General features: G+C 30.9%; 1 protein-coding gene across 2 annotated transcripts in view; it reads right to left on the bottom strand.

Annotated features, from left to right (window-relative positions):
• Positions 1-14358, bottom strand: part of LOC131666766 (dystonin) — a 540494-nt gene extending 526136 nt beyond the window's left edge. For both annotated transcript variants that reach the window (XM_058939663.1, XM_058939671.1), the window contains exon 1: positions 14016-14358. The gene's annotated coding sequence lies outside the window, so the exon portion shown is untranslated. The remainder of the gene's footprint in view (positions 1-14015) is intronic.
• Between the last annotated feature and the right edge of the window lie 270 nt (positions 14359-14628).

Genomic DNA, 14628 nt, shown 5'->3' with positions numbered 1-14628 from the left:
TCAATGTCTTTGTGTTATACAAGTTAATAAATGCCGAATTGCTCATCTGCGGGTTTCGATATTTATTCTTTTGTCTTTATTACCTTTCTAAGGCTTTGAGTTATGTAATCCGTAGAATAACAATATAATATTTAAATTGAATATTTACACTCTTTCCACCAAGGCAGTCGCTGACGTTATAGAAATATATGATAATCTCCCTGTACACACTTATGACTACGAGACGAATATCACGTCGATACCAATCAACGCCGAGCTGGGACATGCATTAAAAACCCAACCCAACAAGCTACTAAGCATGCTACGACTACATATTGTCAGAAGTAATGCAATCATCATTTACATCGATCACAGTAAAATCAATAACTGTCCAGTCATCGGCTGTGCCTGCCTTTTTCTAAAACTCAACATCTGCATCAAAAAAGTGTCAACCACGCTCTATCGCTGAGTGCATTGCTTTTTGTGATGCTCATGTGGCCGATATCAGTGGTTCGCGAGATATTCATCCTGTCAGGCTCCTTGAGCGCTCTACAATCTCTCCAAACCTCCAATCTTAAGCTTAACAGTCTTATTTTAAATATAAAACAAAAACACAATCACATTAACAATTCCAAACAGGGTTAAAAAATTCAATTTTACTGGATTCCCTCGTACATCGGTATTGACGGCAACGAAAAATTAGATCAGGCTGCTAAAGACGCGGCTAACAAATCAGAAATTGATATCAACAAAATTTCTTATTCAGATTTATATGAAACGTTCCATCGTGAAGCACATGCGGAGTCTGACAGGATCACTACAAACAGCAGCAAGAATACAGGCTGCAAATACTTTTAACTTTTTCACAAAAATGAGAAAAAAAAGTGACTTATTGGCAAAAAACTAAGTAAAGAGTACATTATAACTATAAATAGATGCCGTACCGATCACTACAATTTGGCGGAATCCCTGCACCAACTTAAATACTTAGACAATTCGAAATGCAAATGTAACGCAGATAATGAAAACCTCGATCATGTGCTTTAACAATGCTCTTTATACAACGAACAAAGAGAACACCTTGTCAGCTCTCTCAAATCTGGTAACGTTTATCCGCCTTTCAACATCGAATCACTTCATGTTAACCCCACAAGCGATGCTTGCAAATATGCACGTACCTTATGACCAATAATTAAACTTAAATTATTTAGAAAACAACAGATTTCAAATGACTACATTATAAGATACTTATTTATTAAATGTGATTTGCTGATTTCAAAAGGTTTATTAACACTTGATTGAGTAGTGTAACCAATTGAACATATATTATAGTTTAGTTCTTTCGAAGTGAAATACTTTTTAATATCAATTCAATAATATAAAATCTTAGATAAATCGTAATGATTAACTTGTTAAAAAAGATCATGTATTAAGTCAACTGCAACATTACGCATTACATAAAACCCTTTGAGTCTGTGAAAAATACATTCTTCTTTTATTCCTGACTTTTATAACTTTTTGTTTTACGTGATCTTTATAATTTTTTTTTCCATTGCGTAAAAGAATTTATTTTTAGAGAATTTATTTATTTATTAAACTAAAGTACAATTAAATTACAAAATCAATAATTATACATAATTACATTACCAATTGTAACCCAGTAAAATATAAGATGTTAATATTACTAAGTTACTGTTAATATTTGATACGACTTTCTATTATTTTTCATAACTGTATTTACGAAAATTATTATTTCTGTGTTTCTATCAATAAACGTCGTTGAATGAACATCCTGCCTTATGAATTCATTATAAAAGAAAAAAACATTTTTGTACGCTGGACTGATTATCCTTAAGCTAACTCAATAATACTTAATAATTAAAAATAATATTTATTAATTACTTAATAACTAATATAATATAAAAGGTAATTTAAGGTATGTAAAATATGTAGTTATAGTTTATATGTATAAGTCTTAGGTTTTTCGCTATTTTGCTTGATTCCAGTAGTGGTTACTACTAGGTCAAGTTAATAGTCTATTGCACTAGTTTTCTTAGTAACATCATCAATATCTAGCTAATATCTGTATATATACATATATGTGTATCTTGATGTAGTAAATGGATTTAATGTGGCATTCCTATCTTTTGCGAACAATATCCTTTTTCTAGCACTGAATCTTGCTGGACAAGTGAGTCCTTCCACACAAGTTACTCTGTAGCGTGGAAACATGTCACGATGCTGACAAGCTGTATGTATCACATTTACAAGTACAGGTAAAGACTGTAGCATCTAAAACTATTATATCTTTGTATTTTGGTTGCTGTATTATTGAGTGTAATGAATTTGTGAAAGTTTGTTTACCTCTAGTTCCTTAGTCAATGTACTCGTATAGTAATTCTTTGTTGAATCCTCGATAATTAATATCATATTACATGTCATAACTGTTGTTATCTAATATCGGTCATTTTGGTGCGTTATTCTCTTTTGCTACTATTTGTAAACTATTTTCCTTTGTTATACTATCTATTTCGGTGAAAACTGTGTCAATAAATTTGTAATTTTGTGCAATTTGTTTAATTTTATTATCACTTTTGCTATCTGTTTCCAGATACATATAATGAAATGTATGTATAAAATTTTATTTGTAGTAGTAGTTGTTTGATAATCGCAACATATATTATGAAGCGTTAGGTGTTGGATATAATTATTATTTCGTTGAATAGTGATAGAGGTACTATCTAGTACATATCTTTCTTGTGGAGTTTCAATGTTATTTCTTGTTTCGTCCACCCTTGAATATAGTATTATATCTGCAACTTTTACAATTACTTGTAGATATGTCTTATGATTTTTATCGTTTATTATTTTATTCCACTTATAGTTATATAATGAGAGTGTTTATTAATTTACTTATCGTCCTCGACCGCGCAGCACTGCCCCCTCTCCATTCAAAAAGTCTCGAGACGTAATACAACGTATTAATAATAACCTAAATATGTTAACAATTTTTCAATTTCACCGCTCATCCTCTTACGATTATTATTATACAATAATCGTAGACGTTTATATTAGATTTAAAACATGTATTCATAAATATTACATTTTTAAGAAAACATATCTTTGATAAAAAACTTATATCTAACATCAAAATCTAATCAATTATTTATTAAAAATAACTGTACAATTTTTAAAAACAAAAATGGGATATTTTTTTTGCTATTACTTGCTCCACTTTCATTTGGTTTTTATGTTTCTTTTTGGTGAATTCTTGTCAGGTAAAAATTCGGTGTTCAAGACTTCTTCGATTTATTCCTGCGTAATATTATCTATTTCATACTTGAGGTTGAAAAACTTCGTTTGTTAATATTTCTGTGATATTTCTTGTGAAATATTTTTAATTTCCTGGATATCGTTTTGAATAATATTTTGTCCAATTACCTTATTCAATAAAGATTGAGTTCCTTTTATATTCATATCTTTATTTGCTAAAATATTACTTTTTAGAGGAGGTGGCATCATTACAGACATCGATTATGCAATTAATTTGCTCATAGATTTATAATTGTACAGTGATTCATTCAAATAGCTTTCACCGACCACGTTGTTTGCCTAACCACCATGCTATGCTTCTTTATAGTTATGATGTCTATTCCATGGTTAGCAAACAGGGAAGATAGGCATGTCTAGTATATTTTTTTGGCTCTGGTAAATTCAGGAACATTGCAATGTCTTGCAAAATTGAAGACAACTTCCATTTTCCAACATACTGTAAAATTACAAAAATAATGTATTCATTGAATCAAGGAGTTAATAAATTATTACAGTATTGAATATTAATGAAATCATATCAAAATTTTTTGTGACTAATAAGTCATTTTTCTTGAAATTCTTGAATACAATTAATTGCATATATATTTTTGTTTGACAAATTACGTTGTTACATGTTTCATATTTATATTAATTTAATTTACTAATTCAATAAATTAAGACATTGGCCAAAGATTAAAGCTAATGAGAGAGTTAGTTTTATGAATATGTGATTTTTCCCAAGTAAGTCATTGGTCCCTCCAGAGATAATATGTGATTTCTCAAAAACTATCCATTTTATCAAATTGAAAATTAATATCATTTTAATACATTGATGAAGTAAAGTATTAAAAGTAATAATGGAACTTTGTATCTTCGATGAAAAAAAAAATTGTGTCTTGAATCAAAATTCCCATTTAACCTTCTTTTTAGGCGGCTTGCGACGCACAACTGATAAGCGTTGTGTCCAATGTCTACCTAGACCTGCATAGTGTGTGCGCTGTCTCACTCTCTCACTCTTACTGTTGGAGCCGTTCGGGTCTCTTCGGCCGCTCCTCGGCAATTATCGACTTTTAAACAAAAGGCCAAGAGTTAGGCACATTTCTAATATATATGCGCCCAGCCCTGGCCACTGTCCCGTGCTGAAAAACGAGAAGAGAGGGAGAGGCAGACGAAGAGCAAGTATACTACTTGCTCTCGCCACAGCCACAAACGTTTCCAATGAAAAAACTGTCTTTTCTCGATCCTCTGAACAAATTTTCATTTACCAATACCTATTTTTCAAATCTAAAGTCGAAAACTAAGATTTATTAGCTAATTTATTAAGAGTTAATAATAAATTCTAGTTAGCAACATGAAACCTCCATGTACCATATTATTTCTGTTTTATCACAACTGAAAAACATCAAGAACTAGAAGATTCTTCTACGGTTTCTTGTTTTTGCACATCCTTAATCATCTCATTAATTTTGTAATTTTAAATGTAAAGGAAAAGGACGAACCGGTTATTTTACAGGACAGCGACCATTTAAATCGATTTTATGTTCTACTAAATTATAGTGTCCGGTAACACAATCCTCTTGAAAAATATCTTGAAAGTTAATCAAAAATTGCAAAGAGTCTAAGGTATGACTCAAAGACATCTTTCAACAAAGTAGGTAATTCTTAAATTTACTCCAAAATCCTACAACAATTTTATTTATTATTGTTGACTGTATTTAGAGTATTTATGAAAATTTTATAAATTGAACTTGAAGTACCAGTTTTATTTAAGAAGTCACAATCAAGTACATAATCATCAGTAATATCGGCAACAAACACATTCATTTTGATAGAATATTCACCTAATTTTATTTGAATGAGTATTTTAAATTTAAGAGGAAGTTACTTCTCTAATAAGAAACTTTAAGTTTTCTTCTTTAAGAGGTATTCGATGAAATTGATCTAAAAGTTTTGAATTTACAATGGTTACAGCTGAACCTAAATCAATTTTGAAAATACAGAATATACTATTAATCAATCTATCAAATTCAAAAGATTTTAAAATTTGAAGAATTCCACGAATTTGTGGTTTGGAAAAATCGGTCTAAGGAGCTTGTTTATTTAATGTTAAACACGCTTCTGAAGGTTTAACGTATTCTAATTTTCCTGTTCTGTGCATCAAGATTGTATATGTCCTTTCTTATGACACGAAGTGTATAGCTATGATTCTCTTCATTCTTTTGATTATTGTAATTTTTATTTTCTGAAGAAGTTTGACTAACCTAAGGGATTCTATTATTTCGAGATATTGGATTTTTAATCTCTTCTTTAATTCATTATACTTTCAAAGTTCGAGCGAGAGCTACTGTAGCGATGTAATGCATTTAAATTGAAGAGTTTTTCTAACCCCTGAATGATAAATAACCATAATAAATTGAGCGCAAGCTATCTTATCCTTAATTTCGATGGAATACTTCAGATACGCAAGAATAGCTAACTTTTATATATCATCAGCTAATGTTGGAAGATCTTCACCAAGTTTTTGTTACATATATTGGAAAAGAGAATAGCTACTAGGTCCTAAATTTTCACCGAAACGCATATCCAGTTTTTCCAATAATGAATCTAAATCTAAAGTCTCCGTATTTCAGAAAGTATTCAATACATTCTTTACTTTACCTTGTAAGGAACCGGCTAAAGCAATAATCTTTTGTCATTATTCTAGTTATTAGCTTTTGCAATCAAATAGAATTAATTCAGATATTCATATGATAGTGTTGTGCTATCCAAGGTATCGAGTTTTAGATTATAACTCAATCTAGAATCACTTTGTAAAACTGTACAAGGTCTGTCCCAAAAGTATCTGACCCACCTTGATTTCTCAACGCTTGGTTTAATCTTCGTCATCCAGGAGGTGGCATCTTTCAAAGTAGTCCCCATTTGATTAAATTAGACGCTCATGTCGATGTTTCCACTTATTAAAGCACACTTGAAAGTCAGACTTCGGAATCGCTTTTAGTGCATTCGTCGCATTAGTTTCAATTATCTCTTTATCGTCGAATCAATGTCCCTTAAGCGGCATTTTCAATCGAGGAAACAGCCAAAAGTCGCAGGGGGCTATATCTAGACTGTATGGAGGCTAACGGAGCTGCGCAACACTATGTTTCAATAAATACTGCTGCACAAAGTTTGATGCATGCACTGGAGCATTGTCGTAATGGAGCATTGTCCAACGAGAGTAATGTTTAATAATAAAATATACAATTCAAACCTATCAATTTTGAATCATGTCTGTTTATGTCTATAAGGTACTATTCAAACCTGAAGAAATAATGAAGATATTTAATTCACATGTAAATAACAAATTCATAGTTAATTAATTAATCTGATTGTCAATAACTATTTCACTTTAATATTATTCAAACATTTGTTTTTCTATCTTGCCTACATATTTTTTACGCATTTTCCTATGCATTTTTTTGATTTTGCATAAATTGTGCAAAATGCAAAATTAAAAAGGTGCTTAAAACGAGTGAAAAAAAATCCGGCACAAATTTGAGTGATTCTAAGAACTTTTCGTCCTTACTCATTTTCTTAGTTTGCTGATATTTTTTGAGGAAAAAAAAATCATGAGTGTATTCGTGAAATATTTGTAGTTCTGGCGCCATTTGCAAAGATGTAAGTGAAAACCCTCTCAAACATACACGTCCTTAAAGTTCATACATTTAGTCTACCAATTAAAAATGATCCAGGTCAATAGCGAATTTGGAACCCTTTCAAAACACGATTAAAAAAAAAATTAGAAGAAAAATATCTTTTTTTTAAAGTGAATCTTTTTATTAAGAATATTTTTTCAGAGCAATGTTGTGTTCACTATCGGAAAGGGCAGCTTTAAACTTTGAAAATATGTCCCTTTCAATTTTTTCAGTCTCCTATAGCAAGAGTTATAAAGCCTCAAAGTTATTTTTCAAAATCAACTTTCGTTTTTTAAATAAAACTACTTTTTATTCCAGATTCAGAATCGATGAAAAATTTTACGTTTAGATGGGCTATCATGTGTATAGTACGGGACCCCCCCCCCCCCCGAATATAATTGCCAAAGTTGTAGGAATTTCAATGTTATTTTTTTAAATCTATCTACTCAAACGATCCTACGATTATGCGGTTTAACGAAAAATGTTTCTAACGAAAGTTACTGGACTCTGAACGGATCATTTTGTCGTGAACTCGACTTTAACCTAGAAGTTCATTTTCTAGATTATTTAAAGGTTATTTATTTTCTTTTACAAAAAAATTTATTTTTGAGCTTGGCTTTGGATTTAAAGAACGCAAAATAATATGTATTATGCATAACTTAATAATAGACTTCATCTTCTTTCAAATAACCTAACGATCAAACAAATGAAGATTACTATGGATAGTTGATTGTCTATTAACTGCTTAATCCGTTTCGGCCGAGAACGTCACTCATGATACTCCAGTCTTTGAGAGCTTGTAACTAACGTTCAAAACGTTTAAAAAAATTGAGAGCGTCAATTTAAAAATTTTGAGAAGTGCTCTTTACGATGGTGTCTACGAAAATTTCTGAAAAAGTTATTATTATTATAAAATGCAGTTAAAAAAATATATGATTCGTTCATCCATTTCTTTTTCGAAACCAAATTTTCAAAAGGTTTCACGTGTGTAATAAACTTGGAACCTTATTGACCGGTGGAATTAAATGTCTGAATATTAGGAAGCCATGGTTCACGGATCAATTTTTCACCTAGGAATGTTCAAAATGGCGCCTTGATTGCAAAATTTTTGTCAATATGCTTATAAATTTTTTACTTAATTACTATGGGATTATGGCAAAAATTCCAAGAGAAAAAAAGTTGTTAGAATCGCTCAACAAAGGCACTCGAATTTTTTTCAAAACGTTTCAATAAAAATTTGTTATTTTTGCAAAATGTCTATTTATACAAAATGAAAAATTTGTAAATAAAATCTAAAAAATTCTCATACATTCTACGATTAGTTCTAAAAATATTTTATTCTTACCAATTTCCCTGTAAATAAAAGTTTTTAAATAAAAAATTTCTAAAATATAAACTTATTCTAATTTTTTGTTTCTTGTATCCGTGATACCGTTTCGTAACTAAATTTATATTAAAAATAGGATTTTTTATGATTACGCAATATACACGTAATAGTAAATACGCAATAATTACGTGCTACAGATTGTCTTACAGTATTCTTTATATTTTGCGGAGTATTATATCTATATAAAGCAATTTTTTATTTTCTCTGGTATTTTGCGAAATTTCTAATTTTCTACTTTCTGTATTAAAGAACTTGTAGTAACCCTTCCTCTTCTTTTCGTCATGGAAAGTTTTATTCATTAATTGGATTCGCTAAGTGAGGGCTTTTGAAGGCTTAGTTTTTTAGGTTTATCATATATTGGAAAAAGATTTTTCACTTCTATATCTAAAGATCTCGACTTTTAGTAATATAAAATAAAATGCCTAATAGAACAGCATCAGAAATGTCGAAAAACAAAGACTCTAAATCAGATCATGAATATGACGATTCATTTTAGATTCTGAAAGGGATGATGAGTACGTTGTAATACCCGATCAATACAATTCAGGCTCTGAGGGAGATTTTGAGCTAGACGATGAAAATTTAGAGTAAAAAATTTTAATACCAATCGTATCATACAAATCTATTTTTCACGGGCATACAGAAATTCAGAAAAAACTAAAACTAGATCATGATTTTTCATGGTGTCATGAAGAGCAGCTGTGCTCTGGAAACTTTGACGATCAGTTACTGTTAAATAATGCGGTAAAAAAAATATCATTGCTATCATCGTATAATATACGAAATGATCAAAGGAAGTATTGGGAAATGGATCCTCTTTTGAAATGTTCCGTAGTTTCTTAAGCGACGACTCGAGATAGGTTTGGTGAAGGGAAAACAAAAAAAAATATATTTAAAACTTAACAATAAAAATAACAATGACAAAGCTCGGAAAATTCGCTAATTTTTAAATTTAATCAAAAAACATATTCAATAATTTAGTTTTTCTATGACAGCTCTTTCGATAAAATGATAGTCCGATTTTTCGGACGTATCTGCTTAAACCAATATTTACATTGCAAGCCTCACAGATATGGAATAAAGCTCTGGGGCTTGTGTGGAGCAAATGGATATATATTAAATTAATGATACTAGTATTGGAATAATTTTAACATCATATTCACTTGACCCCAGAGTAGTCATACAAACGATCAGTCCACTTTTACTCAGCTTTTCAAAAGGAAAGCTATCAGACTGTCGTCCTTATTTTTGAAGTTTATAAGTGTGTTTACTCCACACAGGTATTTATTTGATATATAATAGTTTCTATTATGCCTATAAAATCGATGAAAATATATTCACGAATTGCTAAAGATAGAACAGATACAGGATTTCCTATTACATTTCCTATAAGTTTCTTATAGGAAATAAAAATAGGAACGATCGATAACTTCTGCAGGACATGCAAATGTATAGAGTCAAGTCATATTGTCGGACAAAAGACAAGATTGCACGTCAAGGGTAAATGGTCTATACCGTAGTAGTTAAGACGCAGGTTATTGCTGAGTATTTTTTAATTGACTTTTATATCGTTAAATCGATTTTTTTAGGTATATAAATTTCCAACTGAGAATTGCTTTATACGTAGTGTCTATAATTTTCAATTAATGAATTAATTATTCATTACCAAAATTTAGACATTTCGAGTAAAAAATCAATATTTTAAGGCATCAGATTTGGTCTCTTTCGAAAAAATTAGGTTCCTCATTTTTTTACAAATTATTCAATAGGTCAAAAGTTATTGACATTCAGAGTTAATAATAAACGTCGAATTTTCAGCTTTTAATAATGAATTTATTATTTGAAATGTATACATTCATAAGAAAACTTCAATTTTTTAAATAAGCAAAATTACTTAAAAATTATTCACTCGAAAATAGCAATTATCCATTATTTAAATGATTGTGATTTAAACAAAATTGAATAGAAATTCGAACTAATAATTTCAAAAATTGATTTAGCGACTCGAAAAATATGAAGGAAACGGAAGTTACCGAAAAGATTTATACAAAATATTCAATGACCCATCAGCGTCTCGTCTATCATACCCAATTAACACGTTTAAGTGTCTCATATCATCATTAGCATATAGTGTTCACCTCAAATTACGTATTTAAACTAAATTTCAGTATTCTACTTTATTGACCTTTAAAAACTAGTCGCACAGAGATCAACAGTCGAAGAGCTATTGCAAGGCAATTAATGAAAAATTTACGTAAAAAATTGCTCGATAAGTGCTAAAAAAACGCAGTTAAATGATTCGTCGAATGATTATTTCATAATCAACCAAACTCAGCGTAAAATTAGTAGGCTGAAAAATCAAGACGCTTGACGATATCTTGATTTTTTGTAATCAAAATTTTTTGTAAAATGGTTTTAATATTTTGTATTGAACATTGAATTTGTATTATTTTGAATTTATATTATATTGAATTTATATCTATTAAATTTGTATCATATGGAAATTATATTGTACTGAATCGATACTATGTCTAAATTGCATTTGACATAATTACCATCGATTGAAAATGGATTACTAATTGTTGTTTTAAAATCTAACAAATACCTTATTAGTTATTTGAAATCGAATGTACCTATATAATTTTTATCAACCTTGCCAACCTCGCCGAAAGAGTGCAGAGTTAATTGGTTTGCTGAGTTAACAATTAATCAATTCACCAAAAAAAATATAAACTAGGTAAGTTATGACATTAGTACTCTATCTAATAAGAAGTAGATAATAAATATCAAATACAAAATAAATCAGTAAGGAAAATATAAGATTAGATAATCGAATAGAAGCATAAAAGCAACAATGTCAACCTGATCCCGGTCACTAATAGTAACTCGACTTGATATGACGTACTGTGCTCTCGTAAGACTCGTAAGATGGAGCCAGGCGGGTATAGTGCATAAAGAAAATAAATTAAGTTAAATGTCTACATGTCAAAACGAACCACAAGACTACACTAAGTATGAGTACGATCGGACGAGACGAATATGCAATCTATAATAATTTTCTAGTGAATTTTTAAGGCCTTCTTAATTTTATTGGTCACCTAGATTGAGAAGCTAGCCTAAAGTGGCATTCCCTCTCTGACTCAAGTTCGATCGATGAAGCAAAGAATAAACTACAAGCTGCGCTAACTTCCATTCGAAATAGAACGTCGCAGTGATTATAAATACATAAAAAAGAACGAAACAAAAGAGAGTGACAAAGAGAGATCGAGATGTGTGTTAAGTTACCCTAACATGTTTTTATGGTAATCCGAGTTTAATGATCCCGTTGGCTGTTGATCGGGACTACTTCTATAACTAACAATTGCAAGTCTTAGTTAACAAAAGATTAATTATAGATTCTATTTTATATGACTTAGGATAGTATCTTAGTGACTTAGTATATGACTTAGATCTGGCTGAAAGAAAATTGTGGACAACAAATAATAGAGCGTATGATTTCACATCAAACACATATATAAGTAAATTTTAAAATGAAGTGCATATTTTAGGATCCTAGAATTGCAGAATATTTTTTTTCTTTAATCCTATGATATCCGGATGGATTTCACCTTATGGTTTAGGTTATAAACAAACAAAAAGTGCTCACAAACAATAAAAATTTTCGCTGAGACTGTATTTATTCGGACGGTTTACAAAAATAGTCTTAAAAATAAAAATTTTGAAATACTTATTACGTGGCTTCTAAAAATTTTGAATAATTTTATAAATAAGCGATATGATAGTACATATATCATATAACTATCATATTGACTGTGAAGCTGAAATTCTTCATTAAAAAGGAAAGTATCAGTAAAAAGAAGGTATTATGAAACTACTAACTAAACGTCTGTATTTGTATAATGGCTTTGTTTAGTAAGTAAGAATAATCAACAATTGCAGTTTAATTATAGCTAAATGTGTAAGTTTTCGGCTTTAGTGATTTTTATATATTATATATTGGTTTTATGCTAACATAAAACCAATAACCCCATGTATTTTCAAAATATAAAAGTTTTGAAAATAATTTTGGTTTTTCTGGCATTGGAAATAAATAATTATATATGCTATTAGCAGCCTGGGTCGAACTACGATCGGCGTGGTGCAAGATATTATTTTATTAGAACGTACAGATAATATTATTTGCGGTTTTATTATAACTATTATTCAGAGTAATATGGCGTAAATTAATTCTTAGCAGTGTTACTATGCACAATAGTTATAATGTGTATAATAAAACCGTGTACTATTGTCTACATGCCTTTATTGTTAAATATATTAAAGGATACCAAAAATTACTTCCGATGTGTCTTGATATAATAGTGATGGTGTTATTAAATTGATGATACGACTGAAAAACTGTGGAAATGGAAAACTAATAAAAATTACTGGTGCTTCCGTTTTTCTAATCTGATTCAAACCATATCCTGTTAAAACATCTTCATATTTACTATTATAATTACCTGTTTGAAAATATACAGTCTTCTTAGGAAGCTAAGTAATAAGTATTTGAAAATTATCTTTTTTATATCATTTTTGCAGTAAAAAATTTGTGTATTATTTACAAAAATTATTTACTGACAAAGCCTTTAACAGAAGCTATAAATATAAGAAAATTTTTCACGAATCTGGGATCCAAAAAAGTACATTTTATTTAGCATTTACTGAGATACATAAACAAGTAAATTTACATTCTTAGTGCATATACATCAAACAATTAACTTAAAATTATAAAGTGTGGTTAAAGATGCACACACACACAAGTACACAAAGTTTGTAAATAATATAGCAGTAAGACGACATGAAAAATAAAACAACATCCCAAAAGCAGTAGTAAAAGCAAAAATAACTAAACTTATTTTAAGACCGCACTAAAGCTGCGCTATATTGCAATAAATAAATAAGCGTATAAAAGACGCAATACTCGAGCAAGATGCAGGATCAAAATAAGCATCTGTACATAAATGTGAGAAAATTAACATTACTGCTTTTCTCTCTCAATAAAACGAATAATCACTGCAGTAATGATAACTTTACCTATGTATGTAAATAATGCATGGACGCTAAATTTGACAAGTTATATTCCCCGAGAGAGAGAGAGAGAGAGAGAGAGAGAGAGAGAGAGAGAGAATGTGTATGTCGCCAACTAATGTCATTAACCTTGCGTTTGTTGGGGCTGATTCTCATCTATAAATATTTAGACGTTCGCTACTACCGAGTACACTTAAAACGAATACGTCCTGACCTATGATCACGGTTAGATAAGTAACAAAAATAAAGGCGGCGCGAGGTGATTGATCAATGTAAAACAGGGATTGCCTTGGATCTGAAGAAAATTATTCAACGAAAATATGCTATAAGAAAACAATGCAGATGGCTACGTCAAGCGTTGCAGGATCCATCCGTAATTGATCACCACTGCATACTGTTATACCGGCTGACGCCACAACTTATCTGTGTGGAAGATCATTTCTCTTACTCACTCAACATTCCTACGAGTCGTATCCGAGCTGACCTAAGCGCGCCTATACCAATCACGAGCAGGTGTGCATGTGCGGTTACATACGCGCGGAAGTATAAGTGTGCGTGTGTGAACGCCATGTTAAAGTATGAGAACGCATACCTACGCAATAAATGGTGTACGTAGCAGCAACTCGGCTAACAGGATTTGCTGCTACTCAAATGGTCATCGGGCACAAGATGTAATGCACTGCGGTCAATGCATTTTTAGCTAACCCTTCGGCTAAAAGAGGGCAACAATCGATCACACATATGTTACGCAGATTATCAGTCGACGGTAATCGACAGCTTGATTCAACAAATAACCAAATTCACTTTAATGATTACTATGAACACACGCTCGCTATCTCTCTCTCTTTCTCTCTCTTTCTCTCTCTCTCTCTCTCTCTCTTTCTCTCATTGATTCACACAGCTACCTTGACTTGACTGGCTTGACTGGCCTCGACCAAACTAACTATGCCGCCCACCCAACCGGCACTCTAGTATGCTACGCTGACGCTGCCGTTGGTATATTTTCTCTCCCCCCCCCCCCCCCCCCCCCACTTATTAAGATAGCTGTGTATGTGCGTGTATACTTATATAGATACCCTTCTTTCTTTCTCTCTACCTTTGACTGCTAACTGCACCTGCCGATAGAGGGGGCCCTATTTACACGATAATTACAATGCAAGCATCAACTCTTACTAACGGTTTGAAAATTAAAAGTTCATCGGTTATTTA

The sequence above is a fragment of the Phymastichus coffea genome, unplaced genomic scaffold (genome assembly GCF_024137745.1).
Source record: "Phymastichus coffea isolate CEN01 unplaced genomic scaffold, Cenicafe_Pcof_1.1 PCOF00004, whole genome shotgun sequence".
Taxonomy (NCBI): Eukaryota; Metazoa; Arthropoda; class Insecta; order Hymenoptera; family Eulophidae; genus Phymastichus; species Phymastichus coffea.
The sequence above is the reverse complement of the archived record's forward strand: the minus strand, read 5'-3'. Positions and strand labels throughout refer to the sequence as shown.